This window comes from Opisthocomus hoazin, chromosome 8 (assembly GCF_030867145.1).
Source record: "Opisthocomus hoazin isolate bOpiHoa1 chromosome 8, bOpiHoa1.hap1, whole genome shotgun sequence".
Taxonomy (NCBI): domain Eukaryota; kingdom Metazoa; phylum Chordata; class Aves; order Opisthocomiformes; family Opisthocomidae; genus Opisthocomus; species Opisthocomus hoazin.
The window spans coordinates 62339735-62361398 of NC_134421.1; positions in this window are offsets into that span (position 1 = coordinate 62339735).

Genomic DNA, 21664 nt, shown 5'->3' on the forward strand with positions numbered 1-21664 from the left:
AGCTTGTGAATCAGTGTTGGTGCCCTGTAGCAAAATCAGGTTTATATATCTTTGAAACATTTGCATAATTTATTTGTCATGTTTCTCCGTGGTTGTAGCTCTAAATATATGTATTCTTTATTTTAAAATGTCAGAATGTGGATTTATATTGTTAAGACAGCTTTTGTTTTGAATTATTAATTAACATGCAGAACTTTTCCTGCATTTAAGTATTATGGTAAGTGCATTTATTTTCTTGTGATAGTAATGTGTAATTTACTGCAATCTGTAACTTCTTTGGGATATTGTTGTGTAGCCATTCCTTGATAAGTGTTGTAGTCTTTTCGATTTTCCTATGATGTCGTTGGCAGTTATCAGTTTTGACTGAAAGCACCACAACATTTTTGTATAACAAAGAACACAGGTCAGATTCTCCCCACTGATGTAATAATTCATCTTCATTTCTTCGTGGTGCAATAGTAATACAGAAGTGTTTTTTGCAATATGGTGGAAATGTTACTTGGCATGTGGTGTCAACAGTATATGGAGAAAATACACTCTGCTGTAACATTTTGGTAGTGGATAAGAGTAAAATTACTGTCAGAACTTAAAGATCCAAAATACTTTCTTTTTGGTCCCTTCTCTTCAGATTAAGAGTTTCAGTAAAATATATCTCACTGGTGTGCAACACTAAAATTAATTGTAATGTACTTATTCACTTTATGTCCAATTATATAAAACATACAAAAATGAAATTGTATTACAGTGTTACAATTATTGTCTAGTAATAGTCAATAAAGCTCTGACTTCACAGCATGTAAGTTTATAAGGTTTAGCCTAGAAATAATGTTTGAGGGAAACATAAGCATACAGGTCAGTTTGGGTGACATTAGATGCATTTTTAGGTCACAAGATAAATGAGGAAGAGGGCCAGAGGTAAAGTGTTTAACTCCTCCCCTCCTATCCAAAAGCCACTTTCACACAGCAGAAGTAGGTGGACCCCAGATGTAACAGGAAGGCAACTGGTACTGGATGAGGAAGACAGGAGTGAGAGGAATAAAGATCACCAGTGGTGCTGATGAGTTCAGTGCCGCTAGAGCAGGAGAGACCAGTTTTCTGAGAAGACAGGTCCTTTGCTGTGCTGATCCCATTCAAAGTGAGTGTCTTCTCAGATTTAAAATTAGGACCACATACTGCAATAAAGATCTGAAGTTGTACTTTTTCAGTATATGCTTCTCAGTCAGCGCAGCAGGAAGCCCTGTTTTCAGTCTCCTTCGCTGCTTTGCCAGAAATGATTAATCAGTACTTGTTAACCACTGAATTTTTGCATACACATTTACAATGCAAGAAAACGCTCTGCTTTGTTAAGCTTATATTCTTTCTTACTTTGTTTATTCTTTAAAATAGGCTGTAATAAGATCTTTGTGCAGCCATAGTAACAACTGGTTTGTTTTCAAAATGAAAATAAACAGCTTCGGAAGTGCAATATCAGTGCCAGGTGTCTGTTTATCAGAACCATAGGCAAGTACAGTGCACCTATGGATTTCAGTAGGTTTGAAAAGTAAGTCTGTTTGAGCATTTCAGAACACTAACTGAATTTACATATTAATCTATACAGCCACAAGTCATGGAGAAGAACATTGTTTCCAGATGAAGGGCCTGTTTCACTACTGAGTTGCTCCGGGCATGTACTAATATAACTTCACTCATTTTGCATTTAATTTTTACAGCATCAAACTGGACTATTGTAATGGTAAACTAGGTCCTATTCAATTGTACTGCGAGAAAATGGGCGTAAATAAATCAAGATAGAAAGCTTAATATCTTTTTTCCTAGGTGGAAAGTAATGGAAAAATCAAATGTACACCCCCTAGCATAGATTTCCTGCCACCCTCCATTGCTGTTATGACTACATACAGAAATTGGCTTTAAATAAGTAGGTGTCCGATACAAGCAGGCTGTAAACAGAATAAAGAAATAAAGATACAAACAATTACTTCATAAACATACAACATCTGTAACTTCTTATCCATTTGATCTGCTCACTTCTGCCTTCAAACCCTTATCTAAATAGTTCGCTGAAAAAACAACAATCTGCTTCTATTTCTTTGGAGACTCAAGGCCGATTTAGGAGAATGGACAGGATTCTGTTCTGCTTTGGACATCTTTGTTGTAGTTGTCGTCATCATCATCGTCGTCGTCATCATCATCATCATCATCATCATCATCAAGTGTATTCTGCTTGAGGAACTTGCTGATGATCATCAAGCCAAAAGCAACAGACACTGTCATACAGGGTTCAGTTGAATCAAAAATGCCTTGTGGCATCTTTTCTCTGTCTCTTCTAGGTGTAATAATAAAAAGACGGCCTCTCCCTGCCTCTCTTTTATTGTATCTGCCATGTATATTTGATATGGAAGTCTTCACAAGACAGTAAGTCTGGCAAATTCTCCTTTGAAATACAAACACACTTTGTAAATAACATAAATTTATGTTTTTGGAGTTGTTTCTAGTGATGCACTCTAGGTGGTGCTGATAACATAGAGTGTACACTAAAGGCTTTCTGTAGCTAGTAAGAGTTATAAGATACAAGAGACTTTCTGAAAGGCTCTTTCAAACCGTATGTTCAGAAGTCATACTTTTGTGATACTGGATTCCAATTCCAAAATTTATTTCGGAACTTCTATTAAAGGTGTACTGGTCTGGGATTTTTGTATGGCAAATAATATAGCTTGTTCTCTTAACACAGTCTTTCAATTAATTCAGGTTTTTATTTTCAGTTTCTTCTGAAAGTACCATACTCTTCTCAGTCAAAGCGAGAGGAATAACTTAGGAAATTCACACCTTCTAAGTTCTTCTGTCTTATTTTCTTCCTAGGTCTTTGCATTTAGAAACTGTTCGGACTGGAGTCTGTTCACCTTTTCCATGTTACCCTATAACTAATGTTTTCCCTTTTCCCTGATAAAATTTGGAGGAATGACATATTGATGGAAAAGGAGGAAGTTTTAGTAAGAATAGAATTCTCTAAATTTAGGAACTTTGGATACTTTTTCTTCAGTATGCTCCTAAATAAAGGAAGCCTGAAAAATCTTCAGTACAGTGCCTGTTACAATCAAAGGAAACCCTTCAGCTCTTTCAGTTGGCTACTGAATTACTTCCAGTGCACAAGAAGAAACAAAACAGCAAATTACTCTGTTGTGCATTGGCAACATCTCGGTGGAAAGATATTTCCCTTACACCCTGAACATTGACAAGCCCATCTAGACTTTTGTAACTACTGACATGCAGAGATATCTGCTGAAAGACAGATATTCTAGAGACATAACGAAGTAGGTACAGAGACTTCTTATATGCTCCCAGTCAGCACTGGTATTCGCTTGGATCCATGGCAAGCTGCATTAACACAGCACAAAGCTAAAGCTTTTGAAACCAGTTAAGAGTAAAGTTTTATTACCTCTGGCACTCGGCCACTATCATGGGGCTGATATGTTTGTGGATCTGAGGTACTATGTCCACATAGGGCTATGTTTCACTGTGTGATGTTTACAGTTTGGATTGTCGTCTGCCTTGTACAGTGTAGGCATATTTACATTGCTTGACTGCTTTAAGTGATATACCAGATGGACGTTAATCCTTCTGTGAGCTTTTCATCTCTCAGACTGCTTTGCATCTCTCAGACTCACAAGAATGCAAGTAGGCCCTGGAAGAAGCTACTAGGGTTGACTTCAGAACTGACCATCTAGCCTAGCAAAAAAGTCTAACAGCTGGAGAATCTTTGGGTAGTAGATTGGCCATGGAGGGCTTCTCAAGTTATCTCCTCTTGTTACTCTGATCCTCTTCCAAGATTTTGTGACTCAGTCACAAAACTGAAACTGTTGAAGCTCGAGTGTGATATGAAACCCACAAAAAGTCGTCCAGATAAGTGTCTACTCCTCTTAAGAATCGTATCCATACACCTCAAGCCAAAGGGAAAACGTATCAATCTCAACAGCAACTGTACTATGGCACTGCGATATCAGACACAGACCAAGTAAATGTGACAATCATCAAACTGGTGTCACCAGCCAACTTCATACTACTTTAAATGTTTATAAAAATGACAGTAGGAGACTGAATTACTTCTATTACTCATCATTCTGTCTCCATGACAGAAGCAGACATTCCAGTGTCATTGGCAGCAAGTTCTCCAGGTTCTCTGGTTTTCCCTGTACCACTTCTGCTATCCATTCTGCCTGTGCACGTATGTGACATGCTCAGTCTTGTTGACACAAGCGTAGTCAAAGCCTGGACTTCCTCAGTTTCCTACTGGGGAATCCAGACACAATCCTTTGGGCACACTGCCTGCAAGGATTTGGCCACAAGATCTGATGAAGAGAGGAGTATTCAGATCTTACCATGCTACTACTGTCTGTTCAGTTATCTTACATGCATAAGATAAGGTGACTTAATCAGAAAACACCCTCTGGACTGTCTGTCCTCTCGGCGGCGGAATATATTGAAATTCATGGGTGCAGATCAAGTTCACAGGTCAATCTCTTGTGTTCTATTCTGCATGAGCAGTAGTTCTGTTTGTGAATGTGCACAATTGCAAAGTGGGATCCTTTGAGTTTATTGACAGAGAAGGTTGAGATGTTTTGGGACAGAGGTCCATTTATAGTTCAGATACCTATGCTGGAGATGTTCACAGTATACACTGACATGAAAGTCAGGTGATACCTGAGACATATCATTCACCAGTAAAGACAGCACATGTTTCCTAATCCACCCTTCTCCAGACACACAGATAAGTGGTCTTCTACGAACATGATTTTATATAAAATATAGAGGATCTTTAAGAAAGAGGCACTGCAGAGTGTCGTGCTTGAGGCCTTAGGAACACACAGAACATCTTCATACATTAAAGGTAAAACTAGTTACGATTTCTCTAGTAGAATAATGTAACAATTTATGCTGAAAGTCCAACCCTCAGCTTAAAGCAGAGATAAATTCAAAGTTAAAGTTTCTCAGGGCTTTGCATTGCTAAATTATGAAGTATCCAAAGATGAACATTTCACAGCCTCTCCAGGTAACGTATTCCAGCCCTTAAACATTCAGTGTGAAGAATTTTTTTCATTTCTCTGGTTGAAATTTCCTTTGCTAGAGCACGTGGCTGTTGCCTCCTTTCTCGGGAGAGTTTGGCTCTGTCAGCTTTCCTTTTCCTTAATGGAAGACTACCATTAGATCCTCTCCTTAGCCAGACTGAGCAAACCAGTGCCGTCTTCCTGATATGCTTTAGCCTTCTAATCTTCTTCATTGGCTTTGTTTTTATTAGTGGTCCAAAACCTAGAAACATTTCTCTGGATGTTCCTTCATGAGAGCTCAGTAGAATGATTCCTTTGACCTAATGGCTGTGTTCTTAAGGCAGTCCAGTACGTGGTTGGCCTTGTCTAAGGGCATGTTGCTGTTCATACTCAACTTACTGTCCACCATTCAGGTCCTTTTCTGCAAAGCTGCTTTGTCTCTAGTCAGCTCCCAACCCGTAATATTTCATGGAGTCCTTCTGTTCCATATGCAGGAGTTTGCATTTGCCCTTGAGCTTTGTGAGGTTCATGTTGGCCCATTCCTCTAGCTTACTGAGGTCCGTCTGAAAGGCAGCCCTGCCCCTAAGCATACCAGCCAGCAATAAGCACTGTCCAAAGTTAATGTTAAGTAAGTTAACCCAAAGTGGTATGCAAGTACACTCATTATTCAGTGTTTTTTCAACAGAGCTATTTGCTACTGGAAAAAGTTAACAAGTTACTTGAGTCTTTTCAAGAACAATTGAAAGCATATCCTCATAAAAACAAATGAACATTTAACTCAGAACAACTCAAGTATATGATCTAGCACCTCCTTAATACTATTCCTATTATGTACCCACTGTGAAACATTTTCCGTATGCACTGCATGATTCCACAGTGATTTAAATATTCTGTTATATGAAAGATAAGCTTCTTGTAGTCCTGGTGCCTGTAATCAGCCATGTTTACTTAAGATTCCATTTATTGATGAAACCTGATGTTTATCCTCTTGCTGTAATTGAAGAAAAAACATATAAAATAGTTCTACATAATTCTCCTCATATGTAGTGGTGCAGCCTCCCCGACTGGGTCACCTGGCACTCTCAGAATTAGCCAATATTGTGTTCTTGCCTCCGTTACAAGAGCAGTGAGTGGGGCAACCTGGAATTTGTCTTGTCTTTGGTTGGACGCTCCCTAACCATACCTGGAACTCCTGCTGCCTGGATCATAGCCCTGTCTGGTGGATACCAGAATTGTACATTCTGGAAAATACCAGAATAGTATGGTTGCTGCTAAGATACCAGAATTACTTGACACAGGTTATGACTAAGATGGAAATTTACTGATGACTAAAGCAAATCGTCTCACGACCCTGTAAACAGCAGTCTCAAGTTAGGCCCTTTGAGCTCTCCTGGACCACAGCGGGCTGCAACTAGCATCTCCTTCTGCATGGGACACCTCTCAGAGCTTGCAAACACTTCAGTTTGAGAAGTTCGGAGGACTGTCACCGAAAACTAATGATGGTACCTGGGCTGGAAGCCTTCATTGCTTGAGGCTCAACCCTGGCCCACTGAGAAATGGTGAGACATTTGAAGTGAATAGTGCACTGACCTTGAGGGGGGATTTTAACAGGTATACCTTCACAAGTTTATATATCCTTGTGTCTGTGTGGCTGCATGTGTGACTTGATTTAGGTACCTGGTAACTAGTATAGTATAAATATTGCCATGTTGAATCTGTAATTAAGTCACTGTTGTGACTGAAGTAAATCCCATTAACTCACTTTGTAAGTGTTAAATTAATCAATGATTCAGTGCTGCTAAAATCCTGTGATCCCGCTTAAACTGTGACTAAACCTTAGATTGCTGCTAGCTGTATAAATCATCCTACCTCAATCCTACCTCGATTTTCCTTTGTATGTTCCATCCATGTAGCAAGTAACAGAGTGGACCTTGCCATCAAACTTTGTCAAATGATGTTTTTACGAATCCCTGTTAAAATTACTTTCGCTAACTCCTGTGAAAGAAAATGATTTTTAAGTGATCTAAACTGCTTACTTTGTGACAACATGAATTTGAAGAAAAGAACTCTAAAGAACTCTAACATAGCTGTTTCAGAAGGGTCACATAGCTGAATTTAGATCATCCTGGATGTTTGTGTGGTAAACTATCATCTGTATTTTCCATGCTATGTAAAAAAGCCTAAGTAAGAAAAACTAATATACTGACAATTGGTAAGAAAACAATGATGTAGTTAATATCAGCTGAGACAGTTCTACGTATTCACCAGTACTTCACATTTTTGTCCTCTTATTTTCATATCATCTCTACATTTTGATGAAAGACCATTGTGCAGATTTAATTGGCAACTGAATTCATGTGGAAATGGCAACTGAATTCATGTGGAAATGTTAACTGAATTCATGTGGAAAAAAATGTGATTGTTGGGTCTTTAGCTCTGTGGTTTCCTTTATAAGCAGAATTATTCTTCAGCTGCAGGTTTATGAAATTTTCCAAATGAAAACAAAAAAACTCTCCAAGTTTCTAATGGGGAAGAAAATATTGTTGCTATGAAAAACATTGAAATGCATTGATAGCTCCCTTAAGTTGAAGATTTTGACATTTTTTCTCTAAATATTAAAAAAATACAAAATTCAGGGTTTTTTTTCTTTTTGATTTGCTGTGCTCCTTCCCAGTTTTTCTTTTTCCTTTTTCTACACTGGATATAAATAAGTGAGTTCAGTCTAAAATTTTCTGGTTTTCCTCCTCCCACCCCTCTCAGTCCTCATTTGTCATTTTCTATCTAGGAAACTTTACCAAATAGCAGAAAAATAAAAAGGAAATCTTGTTCCTTAGATCTGCAGTAGTATGACAGTAATGACACTGTAACATTTGCAAAGCTGTATGGTTATATAAGAGAAGAAAAATGAATGGTGCATTCATTCATTTTTGCTGCTTTCAGAAGTGAAAAAGAAAATGAAGTAGAAGAAGGAAAGAAATAATATTACAAATGTGAAGAGAAAATATTTTTTAAATAATAAGGAGCTGTTACGTTTTCAACCCTGTCAAACAGATTTTTTTCCCCAAATATTGACATACCCGACAATTCTCTTCCCTTTTTCTGAAAATCACATCAGATGCATGAATGGTACCAGCTTCAGTACACTCGTTATCCTCCGTTCTATATTTGCAACACATGCTAATGCAATGGAGTATGTGACATTGTGTAAGCAAAGATTAGTGAGCACTGGGTGGGGGCTTGCTGGCTAAGTATTGGTCAAGGTAAGACTCACAGAATTTTGGCAAGTTTACAAATACTTCAGCTGTACATAGGCTGTGTTCTCAGTGAACATCTGCCAATTTTGCGGCAGTGTATGTGTGGCTGAGCTACTATGTTCACATTAAGATCTTGTCTTCCCAAAAGTCTGAAACTTGATGTATAGATTCGACTCACCAGTGACAAAGAAACTTCCAGTGCAAAGCTATAAAAGAAGCCCAAACCCTTCAGTCTCTCCTGAACCAACACTCTGACTCCAGACCATGCTTATGGGATGTCTGTTATATATTTGAAAGAGCTATGAACTGCACAGAGCAATGCTGGTTTCCCCCGATTTCTCACATGAGGACAGCAAATATCTCAGGGTCTGACCTTTCTACAAAGATTAACAAACTATCTTTCAGCTATGGTGAGTTTAAATTTTCTCCTGTCTTCTTGCTCATTCACCCAAGAAAATTAAAAAGAACAGTCAGAATGTAATGCATTATAACAAATAAATTATTTGAGGTATTTGAACTGATTCACATGTATTTCCCACTGGAGTGTCTGACACTCTCCTGCTGACTCCTGCAAGAGGTGCATCTCATATTTTTTTGGGGGGAAAATCACAGAATCACAGAAAAAAAGAGAAAAAAAAAGAAAAAGGGAATCTTAGCAAGAAAATGAGTGTTGCCTGCTATCTCTGCTAAAAGGATTTAGTTTCTAGTACAAGGTGAACAGTCAACACAATACATTAAAAAAAGAGCTTTAAACAATGGGGAAATATTTTGTCAACACCCCACTCTAAATGTTTCCAATTCCCAGTAGAACCATAGATTAAGACCTGCCAAGTCCCACAGTGCCTTGCACAGCCAGAAATAAATGAAGAGTAACAGCAAACACAATTCTTATTTGACTTGTAGAAGTCCTTGAATAACAAATATTTTCATATTTCCTTTTGGTGTCAAACTAACACGCATGGAAAAGTATGGGATAGATGAAAAGACATTTTTCCCAGCATTCTAGCATTCCTTCTCTTTTATCTGGCAGTTTTGTTCCAGATAAACCAGCCTGGAATGGCCATCTCTTCAGCGGAATACGAGTGGCTCTGTGTTGTAACACAGCTGTGTAGTGCCTGGATAAAATTTGATTTCTGAACACTGAAGAGGATGTAAGGGTGTAGCTTCAGAGCTTGGAGTGATTTCCAGGATGTCAGCTGAATTGAACTATGCTGTGTGGAGTGTGTCCATAAACATTTTTTCCATAAGAACTGTTGTTGTATTGTAATAATCCCGATAGAAAATACTCTAGAAGAGATTGTTCTGCTGCTGAGATAAGGCACTGCATCTGAAGAGACTGGGTTTATTCTATATGGATTCTTATACCGCATACTTATGGAAGCTGGCTAACAGCTGCTGCGTAATATTTGTTCTGTCATTCACACTGCAGGCCATAACTATAACTAAATAAGATCCTTATTTTGTTAGCGTTTTAGAGAGGATGGTGGTGTTAAGTTTTTAAAGATACATTTCACTGTAACTTTGTGTTAGACCTGATTAATTCAAGAATGGAACATGGCAGCAAAACGTGGCAAGACAAAAAAGAGAGCGATATTTCTTAGGGAAATCCATCTATAAGATTGAAATTTTTCTGGGAGAACTCTGTCTCCTGCTCAGTATAACTTCTGGAAGAAAAATTATTTCTCCAGAGGAGCAAAGTTGTCTCTCATTAGCTTTGTGGCTTGTAACCATTTTAGCTTCTGGTTGAGCCCTATACATTCTCTTCTCATGTGGTCAGATTTGCTTAACTTTCAAATCTCTTCATATAAGATACCTAAAGTACTTTCTGTCTTGCTGGTATCCTGAAATACAGTGAGATAGCATAATGATGTACCTCATCCTGACCCATGCAGCATGTGGAGGAAATACTGAGACTTTTCACTCTTTTGGGACTGTAAGAATTAATGATGTTTTTAGTATTCTTCCATTCTGCTTATAAAGCAGTGTTTTAATTAATACAACTCTAGATGACACTTCCCCTAGAAAAATATGTATTGTCCTGGGAAGAATTCCAGGGAAAATGGAAATTATCTCATTCTTCTCAATTCCCGCTCCCCTTAAAGAGGAACTTCAGAGTTGAGCATTTCTTCCTGAGCTAGGCCGGCCTCCACCCTAAAAAATGTTCTGTTCTTAGATAGGGAAGGAAAACGAAAACAAAAACAAAATGTTTTTACTACTCTCCTGAATGGAATGAGAACAGATCAGACTCCCTGGGTATTTGGGGATGGAGATCCTAAGCACATATGTTAAGAACTCCACCCATGTACAATAAGTTGATGGGAAAAAAAGTAAACCTTTGAATCCTCAGGTCTCATAAGAAAAGAGGTCAGGACTTAGGTGCAAAGGAAATGGAAGAGCCTACAAGACTAGCCAGACGTTTTGTGAATGCCAGTAGGGTCTAAGTGTTGTTCCATAAGAAATCACAGCTGGGAGTGTCTCCATCTTTGACAGTATTCAACTTCAGTTGCCTGAAACGAAGTGTCAGCCATGTTTGGTAATTACAGAATAACATGTTGAGATGGGAAAAGCCTCCATACCTTCAGGCAGCACATTAGTTTACACCTTCAATAGTGATGTTTTTCTTCTTCAAAACCACATGATCATTTCCAGAATTAAATACTATCCTTCTAGTTTTATTCTCAGAATCCTAACTTCAAGTAGAATTACTTTCTAGTCTCCTGGGTCTTGTTCTCTTGGCATCCACAGATGCTTTGTGCAAATGTCTCTGTCCATGATTTCTTCTATTTCCAGCATTTACCATGCCTCAAAGTTGGCTTTATCTGAGTCTGCTGCTTACTGAAGTGCAGAACAGAATCTGCCAGTTCTTTCGATAGTGACTGTGTTTTCCCATTTGCTCATTTGAGTATTTTTCTCATTAGAGATTCTACATGGTAAGGCTGCAGCTGTTTAAGATCCCCTGTGGGACAACTTGAGTTATCCCATGTTACAGTGTCCTGTGTCCCAAATGTTTTGTTTGTTCTGGCAATTGATTTTGTGTTTTCATATTTATTATTAAATTTTTTGTGGCAGTACTTTTGTGGGGTGCAGGGTGCCATTTCCCCCAGAAGTCACTGTAGTGCCTATCCCTCATTATCAAGTGTTGTGCAGTTGGCAAGCTGCGTTACTGATATTTCACACAACTCTGTCAGGCTTTTTATTTATCTGCATGCCCTCTGCGGCTCCGGAGTCACCCTGGTGGAAAGTCCTCTCTGGGTTGAAGTGCTGGCCAGATGCCATGCCTTGCCCTGTGTGATTGCAGCTCCATGGAGGGGGGTCACATACCTGCTGCGGTCCTACTGCCTGAGAGTCACGCCGTGTCCTTTAGTGTGCCGCTCCGCTTGCATCTTGGATTTCATTTGTGCCTGCTCAGTTTTGAATTCCCTCTGAACGGCACACACTGCAGGGCTGGACTCCAAGAAGTTGTGATCAAACACCTCATATGTATTCAACCCCATATTCTGTTCAGATTTCCACTCCTTAGTTAAACCATTCCCTACATATATAGCTTAGCAATGCAGGTTGCTTTTCCAGATTATCAGCTCTTCTGCATTATCTTGTGGCATGGGACAGAAAAAAAGAAGTCTCCTCACTCAGTATTTGCTCCCTACGTTCAGTTATCTGTTGAATTTATAGGCAGCAACTATATTAGTAAATTCAAGAATGCCTAGCAATTAGCCTGGAGCTGGATTGTCTGTGTTTGTAAATTGTTAAGACAGTCCCAGTAAAGAATTTGATGTATTTATGACATTCCTTGGACAATTTATAGACTGCCAAAGAAAATTGGCACAACTAAAGGCAGATTGCTTGCAACCTGTTTAGTCTGAAGGCTGTGACTCTTTGTTAATACAGACTTGAGGTGCACTGTGATACTTATTCTCAGTTAAAGTAGGTGTAAGTCGTACATTCTGAAGCTGACATTATGTAAAGGACAAAGTGTTTGCAAGCTGTCTCATGCTCAGCCTTTCTGGATCTTGACTCTCAGAGCCTTATTCCACATTACACCTGCCTGTGCTTCCGAAGTTAGTGTCAGGGTGTAAGCACAGGCTGAGGTGACTGCTGTGCCCGCAATATGCACAAATCTGCAACATCAGAGATGGGAGTTTCGCTTACAGCAGAAGAACCACTTAGATCACAAGTGTGATCCAAGCTTTAGAGGAAGTCTTTCCACTATGTTATGTGATAGTAAAAAAATACTATTGTGTTACTTAGTTCCTTTATGTCAGGATGCTGACTGCCAAGATGCTTTAGCTTCCCAGATTTTTTAACCTTTAGTATAGCCACATCTTCTCTCTCCCCATCTTCTGAGATCCCTGGAATTAAGGGTACCTTTAGCATAGTGAGAGGCTCAGAAAACAAAAGAACAGTAGAGGCATTATTTGTCTTGTGGCTTCCTTAATGTCTTCCGCTGTTAGAGCAAACTAGTCAATAAATGGCAGACAAACACTTTCAAGAATGCACTTCTCTTCAGATGACTGCAGCATTCTACTTATTTTTCAATGCATTCTATGCTGATCCGTGTGCACGAGGAGGCCAATCCCTGCATCCCAGAGGAAAGCAAAGACTATTTAGCAAAGTGGTCGTTTCAATACCGTCCAGGCATCTTGCAGCTCCCTTCTACTCCTGCTGAAACCCTAAGCACTATCAAGCGAGAAGTGGAGCAGCCTATTTTCCTAGTTTGCCTACCAGTTTATTTTGTAATATCCTTCTCTGATTTGTGGGGAATGTTCGAGGTTAACAACTGGAAAAGTGCTGCCTTCAGAAATGAACAAACAATGATGAGCTCCCTGCTACTCTGTTCAAAATTTTTGTCTGCCTCTGGTCTATGATTGCATCAGTATCCACAACTAGCATTTTTTGGTCAAGGTGCTGATTAGCCACCTGCTCAGCATCCTTCACGTATCATCCTCTTGGAACATATGATCCTATACAGTAAGAATGAATTTTGAAAATGTCTTACCACTTCCAAGATCCAAGACTGAGGAGAGCTTTTGGGAAAATAATACCAAATAACAAAGGAAAACAGATGGTGAATCATTGTGAATAGAGACCTACAGTGTGGGCAATACTGTCCTTTTCCTCTCTTTTTTTGTATGTCAGAGATGTCACAGTGGCCAAAGGTAAAAATGTCATGAGTTGTGTGAGAACTATAAAACTAGGAGGAAGAGATACAACTTTTAAAAGATCCCCAAAAGACATACTCAAAGACAGAAGAAGATATATCTCTGACATGTGTGTATTTTGGGAAAAGCTCATCATGTTCTCCAGGGGCATTTCTAATTATGTGACACTGTATGAAAAAGAACTGAAAGATCCTCTAACTTTATCACCCTTTGATAGCCCAAGATGTCATTTTGAGCATTCTGTTTGCACAAGTTTGTATTTATGAAAAAAACCCAGTGTTTGTAGATATATTATTTTCTTTTAAAAGTGCAGGTTTGTGTAAAGGCAAAAAAAATACATATGAATATGTACAAATAATAATTTGTTGTTCACTTTTATGTTGTGTGTTCTTTATCAATAATTCACTAGACTCATGAATGCTTAGTAAAACTACATTCTGTCACTGCTGTTACAATGTTGAAATGTATTTGTTGACATTAGTTGCAGCTGTCTGCAGATGCCTACAGTGTAGAAGTCTACATCTGAACTAGTCCTCTTCTTCTCTTTTTGTGGGCAATGTAAAATAATAGGCATTTCCAGAGTTCAGTTTCCTCTCACACTTCCAGCATATAGTCAAGAGGCCTCATCTTTTGCTGCTAAAAATCTTCAGCAAGAATGCTAAAATCTTTAATATCTCCATCTGCAGTGCTCTCCCTGTGCTTCTCAAAAAGATTCTTCTGAGCATGGTTCTCATCAGAAGCGTATATTTTTGATCAGAACCCTTCAGCTTTTTTTCATTGCTGAAAACCCAGCAATTATCCAGGGAGAATTTGAATAGTGTCCCTCTCCCATGCAAGTATGTGGTGAAAGATTTCTTCACCATGGAAGCTGAATGAACTGTTTTTCTCACAGTCATTGGACAGATGACAGTGTCATCAATACCCAGAGAGACTCCAAGAGCCAAAGTTCAATGTCCCATTTTAAGAAAAGACCTTGCATTTAGGAGCCTTTGCAGACTTCAGTGCATGAACATGTTTGACTTGTTACTGGAGGTTGCTTGCAGAGGTTAGTGGCAGGCAGTCTGGAGACATCCTGATAAACTCTGAGACTTGCTGTGCAACAGGTCTGTGTAAATCTTGTGAGTGTCTCCAAAAGAGTTTGGAAAACTGACAGAAAGTTGGAAAATGGCCAAAGCTAGTTATAATTTCCAGATTAAATAATTTTATGGATAGAAACACATATTTCTTTAAAATATTCCAGGGATCTATCTATGAACACGAAAAGAGGAAAAGGTGATCAAGGCCATTGGGAGACAGGGAGTGTCCTTGAGACGATAACCAGTGCACCTTTGTGTTAACAAGAGCTCTTTTGTGTATGAGATGGTTGGGGTTTTTCCCCTATTCTGCATGCAAGGTATCACATTTAATTTCACTTCATTAGATTGATTGTATAATCTAGCCATCCATCTAGGTCTCACTTTTGAAAGGACATTTTCATGTCAGAGGTTATATCTAATTAATAACTAAGAATGAAATCCGTCTCTGGAATAATTTCTACCTGCTTCATTACCCTGTAATATGAATATTAGAACATTTGTTCAGAACTCATGGGTTTCAAAAAGGAAAAAAACAGAAAAAATGAAAACGTCAGAAATAATATAGAACCATTTTCTCTAGCAGAAAAATAAATATAAATGAACTTTAAAGGCAAGCAAAATTGGCTACTGTGTGTGTGATTACGGAGACTTATAGTCCGCTATAGAAAAACATCTGATTTACTACAGGGCAGTTCTGAATTGTTTTGAGTCTGTGTGGGTGTACACGGAAATTATGTGGAAAAAAGACAGAGACATAGCTCTAGGGGCAGGAAAATGTTGAAGGCCTCAGTTCTACATATATACCAAGGAAATGAAGAAAGTGGATATACAGACGTCTTCTGAATATGACGCCTGTCTTAGAGTTTCAGATTTGTCGTAACACGCATACCTGAAAGGAATTGTAGCTGATAATATTCAAGTCAACATAGTCAAGGAGAGTTATTCCCAGAGATAACATTACGCTGCTGAAATACAAGAGGAGTTTCATACAAGACAGTGATCAGTTCCATCATCTCCTTACAGAAGCCTCTTACAGCCAAGTGCAGTAGCTCATAATGGAGGCCAAAGCCTAGAAGCAGCCTTCTTCGCCCTTGTTACACTTTTTCTGACTGAAAATGTCAGGGGAATTCTAGACAAAACTGTTGTATACGTTCACCTTATCGCTTTGTAAGTAAACACCAGTTGAATATCATAGGCGACAGACTTCCACTATGCCCTAATTTTTACAATAAATATGCAGCACAATTGTTTTAGTGTATTTGTCTAATGTGATATATGCCATCTGAAAGTATGATCATGAAAATTCTTTAATTTCTAATAGTTTTGACAGCTTAGGTGCATTTTTCCATTATTAATAGAGAATATACAAGGGGGTTATGCTGTTTAAGTGACAAAGCAAAGACAAGGTGTATTAAGCACTAGGAAAAAATAAGCTTATAGAAATAATGGTCATAGTAAAAAAAAGATCAGATTTCTTTGTAAGTTTGGAAGATAGAGTAACAAGGAACTGAAGTGTGGAAATGGTGATGATAGCAAAAAAATACCAAACATGCATTTTGAGAAGAGTGGAGATCTGATGTTCAGGTCAGGAAAAAAAAGAAAATCATAATTCATAGCAAAGAAGGTTTCAATCAGATCTTATGAAAACCTTCTAACTGTACAGATAGTTAAGCACTGGGACAAACTATATATGAAGGTTATTGAAATCCCTTGGTTTTATAGGAATAAATGGGATTAGTTTCTACCAGGGACTGTTACAGCACACTAAATCAGTCATATTTAACCCAGAGAGACAGACTGGAACTGCTTTTGATGTCCCATGTACTTCTACACTTCATTACTTGCGTTGTCTTTGTAAGAATTGGGGCAAATCTTAAGATTTTGTGTCAACAACACGATTCCTCTCCTCACTCACATGAATCCTAGTGTTCCTTTACACATAGTTAGCTTGATCAGTGACCTCTTCTTCCTCAGATACAGCCTTTTTGGCAACTTGCAAAGATCCTCATAATAGTATCCCCTTCCTTCCTGAAGGTTACACTGAAATACTGTACCACATGCCTCAATGTTGTATGCCAGATTAAAACATAGTTTTTTACTTGCTTTAAACAAAATTATAAGGATTTCAGAAACTTTTTTTAGGCTGAGGATTTTTCCTACACCCTCCAATCATGTGGTTGTGCATTGCTTTTAAGAGTACTCAGGGGTCAAAAGGGAGTCCAGAGTGAACAAAACAATATCAAAGAAACAGAAAGCTGTGTATGAAATTCATCCAGACTAACTGAGAACTACCTAGTTGCCTCAATATGCAGTTGTTGATCTGATCCAAATTCAATAGGCAGACTCTCACCACCTGAATTAACCACCCTAGTGCAAGGAGGGTTTGCCTGGACCCCTGAGGCAAGTCAGAGAGCTGATATTGGGCACGGAGGTTTATGGTCCAATCAATGGTAGGAAGCTGTCACCTCCAGGAGAGATGCTGAACTCTCCAAAGAGGTGCTGAGTGCAAAATCTAGCTTAGACTTTTCCACCAAGAGCAGAAGATGGTAGGAAGGAGATCATCAAGTACAATGGCTCTCTAAGCTAGGGGTTGGGTACTCAGTATTGAATAGACACTCAAGAATATATACATTTTTCTGTTTGTCTTGTATTTACCAACAGGTAAAACAGCAGAAGAAGAGTTTCCTTCTTCCTTTTCTGAAAGTTAAGATCACCTTTTCAGGTCTGAATTGGGATGAAAGTTAGGTGGGAGCCTCCATGGCTTCTCTGATCAAGATAATGTGAAGGACCTTATGGCATAATATACAAATGTGATCTGAACTTGTCCACGTTCAGGGTTCCTTCATGCTGGAGAGCAAACACTAGACCTCTCTTTATCCATCTCAAGATCCTTAATTGCTCTTCAGGTTTATCATTGGGACCAAAGTAGGTGATCTTAATCTTATCATGGCTGTTTCTTACAATGGAAGAAAATAAATTTGGGTGAGCCTTATTACCTATGAATGGAACTTTACTTCAGAAATTCCTAGGATGTTTTGCTTTTTAAGCATGTTTCTAAGACTTCAAAACAGCTATTAAGGTAAGGAAATTGTTTAGCTACTTTATGTCTGTTTCCTTCTTTTGTTGAGCCCTTAGTAAAAAACTAGAACATTACTTAGATGGTGATACGAAACACAGGTGGTGGGCTGAAACCTCCTTGTATTTATGGCAATGTACTAATTTTATATCTCCTAATCTTCCTTCCATCCCATCTCCAATTGTTTCAGTAATTGATGACAATTTGTAAGAGCCTAGAGAGAAAATTTTGCAAGAATGGAGCTCTTCAAATAGGATTTCAGGGAAGTCCTATGTCTCATGTTATGCAGACAGTCAGAAAAGACAATCACAACGCAGCACTAGCTTTGTCACTTATGGACTGGTTTGTATTGCATTTCTGGTCAGCTCTAAACAGAAAGAGACCTGATATCCACTTGGGGCATTTAAGTGCTATGGTAGCACCAGGCATAAAAACATCGTTAGTGATGTATGACAAGATCTGTAACAGCTCACAGAAAGTAGAAGCTGGTTCCTTACATTGGTGGTAACTAACTGATTAGCAAGAAATTTATAATTATAAAGATGTGGTTTGCTTCCAAAAAAGTTTTCATAAGTTCTGTTGACTGTGCTTACGAAGCATATTGCTGTATATCTCTTCTATCCAGCCTTGTATGCTGATCTCACGAATCAGAAACTTTTGCTGTCTTGTTTCTTCACAGGTATATAGATGAAGCAGAAATGCACATACGACTTTGTTCTATTTTTTGTGTATTGCTTTCTTTCCTATATCTTTTCCTCAGCTTCTTTCCCTTAATTTCATGGAATTACACCCAGGAAGTCGAGGGATCCAAAGCTAAACCAGGGCTGGACAGGCGGCTTGGAGTCCTGTACTGATGCTGGACCTGAAATGGGGGACCTGGTTCTTGTGAGCATCCAGTTGACAGTGGACACTGCAACTGCCTTGCAGGTAGGTCTAGCTTAGTGCCTCTGATGTGGCCAAACAGCAGTGGAAAAGGGGAAGCAGATGTTAAAGAATGAATCAGTCCATGTTCTCTAGGCTGTTGCTCCCTCAGCAGCCCTGCTTAAGTGGGTTTCTCTTTTTATGAAGAAGGGGCAGCAGGAAAGACATAAGAGTTTTAGCCTACATTACCCCCCCATGGCTGACGGAGAGTGCTAACTCTATTTATCTGCTAGTTATCTCAGTTACCCAAACCACACCAGTCCCAACTCAGTTCTGTCTGCACCGCTAGTGGTGCCCATTCAAATGATTCTAACATTGAAGTAACCAACAAAAATGTGTGATAAACAGAAAATTCTGAATCTTCTTCAAGCTCAGTCTGATCCTGTGTATTCGATGTTTATCTGTGTTCAGCTAGACCAAATTCTAAAATTACAATTCAAATTACATGGAGTGCTGGCCATCTAGAAGCCTTAGCTTCAATGCCAGCAGAAACCTTTTGCCCTTGTTCCTCTGTCAGATTACACTGCTGGGGGCTTCAAGGCAGTTGGGTTAAACTCAGAACAGGTATTGAAAAAGAGAGTGCTGTGGAACATACAAGCTTTTTTTTGTACTTCACTTATCTTTACAGGGCCTCAGAACAGCAATCAAGTGAAACATTTTGATTTGTTTTGTTAGGTAGTCTGAACAGGAGGAGGCTGCTCTGCAGCATGTGTTCCACTAGAGAGCTCCAATGCAGCAGCAGCATTTGGGATGCTATTGTCGTCTTGGTTATGGGCTCTCCACATCCTCTTTCGTGGTTTGTTCAGAAGAACTCACTATGGGGCCCTCCCAGTCAGGGACAATGATGAGGGCAAATGTTGTATATGACTAAATTCTTGGGAGGATACACTGTGCAGGTCCTCCTAAGGTCTCTCAGAGTTTGTGTTTGAATAATATGAATAGTATGCATGTCCATACCTCAAGCCACAACCCACCACTGTACCCTCCAGGCACAAACTGAGAAAGGTTGTCTCTCTCTCTCTCTGGAGGCTACGAAACCTTTTTCTTCCCCAGTTTTGCCTCTGAACTTTTTAGTTAGATATGAGATTAGAAACAAAACCACGACCATTTTTTTTTAAAGCTGGAATCATAATTTTTTTACTGGACATTATAACATCCCTGACTGAAGTTAAAAGTTTAAGGGAAAACAAAAATACACCATTGCTCTAAAGTAAAAATACTGTTAAACTAAAACCACACTCTTCATAGTAAGAAAGAGGGAGATGGGGAAGAAATTTCTGTATGCGGACTGGGAAGCAGGTTTTGAAATCCCCAAGCCTAGTTGTTTCAGTTGTTCGGAAGAGTACTGAAACAGAGTTAGACACACAAATTCATCAGTATTAAATAGTTTTATAAAGAAAGTTTTCTCATAGGGTGAGTTTTAGAAGTAGTGTTCTATGGAAAAGAAGAGCTATGTCCTCAAATGGAAACATGAAATTAAATGAAATGTCTGAAGCTCCCCTTAGACAGGTAAGGGTAATGTAATCCTCTGGGGAAGATTTCAGAGAAAAGCAGGTTACACGCTCCCCCACCAGATGCTGTGCTACATTTTCCCTTTCACAAGTTATATAAAGCATTTCATAGGAAGAGCTCTAATATTAAACCTCGAATCACAACATTCATCTTTGTTTATTCTGGAGGGTTGTCTCACAATGACTTCCTAGAACCTACACTTACCTGGCACAGCAACTCCCCACCGTGAATGCATGTAACAGAGACGGGTTAAACCTTGGAGCTAACACTGAAATTTGCTACTGAGAGAAATAGACCTGGGAGGAGGGTGGAGGCTGGCTGGGGCTGAGCAACTTCCACTACAAGGAGGGAAGAGGAAACTGGTGGGAAAATGTGTGGAGCTGCGCTTGCTGCTGCTGTTACCTCTCAGGAGACAGGGAAAAAAAGGATGGTGAATGGTGCCTGGGAGGAGCTTCTCTTCCTCCTCTCCCCAGCACTGTGCACCAGCCCACTGGCCACAGAAAGACAAACCATCTTTGAAAGGACTCAGTATCATAAGCAAGGAGAAGGGAGAAGGAACCGCTGTTTCTATTTTCTTGATCTGCTTTCCTAAACAACGGCCTACATTATCCATGACTAAATCAATCATCTGTAGGAGTGAGTGAATGTTGCTGTGCACCTTAACTGCGATTCCTGTCTTTCTGTTAGAAAAACTAGGCAATCTAGTTTGTCAGAACAGCTTTGACAGAAATGGCTATGGGCAGCTACTCAAGTTATCATTGATTTATCTCAAGTACAATCTATTTCTGGCAAGGCAAAGCTCGATGTGATGTAATTTACCTTTCTTTATGTCAAGAACATGTTTACTGTTATTAGTCCAATCTGATGAGAGTTTCCTTTTGGGAAACTCATCAGAGTTTTCCATAAAAACTGCAAACCATTGTGCTGCTTCGTATGGAACACTTAGTACTGCGGAGTCCCTGTGTAGAAGCTGTTCCTGCTACACCTCTTTTCAGTGACTGTCTACCAAAATGCCAAGCCATGTCTCCTCCTTTCTTGGCTGTGCAAATGCTCTTCTTCTTCTGGCCTTCCGATTCAAGCTTCAAGTTTGAGATTTGCATATCTTATAAGAAAGGGTATAAGGATTCTCAGAGATAAAATATAAGGTTTATTGGAGTTTGCTCATCAACACAGGGATACGCCTCTGACTGGAGTAGTTGTTACCCAGGAATGGTCAGAAGCTTCCTTTTTCATTCCAGCACCCTCCCTTTTATATCTGGTTGTCCGAGTTACTCGGGGACTCCTCCAGTGGTTCTGGAAGGGGGTCCTCTTTTCCTTTTTCAGTAGGATTAGACAAATTTATGTCCTGTGTTGATGTCTCAATGCTGCCACTGAAATAACACACCATGGTACATTTTTCAAAACTAGAAGGCACCTTTCCCCCACTCTTAAAACTTTAACAGGTTTTACTAAAACCTTTAACTAAAGGTTTTAGTAGGACTGGGTAACGTAGTCATGGCTATTGTCACAGATATGGCTGGCATCCATCCATTTTTTCAGGAATGCTAAACAGTCTGTTTTAATAATACATTTCCTCATATTGAATGCACTTTACATACTGTGCCATGGTTCTTGAAGGTTGCAAACA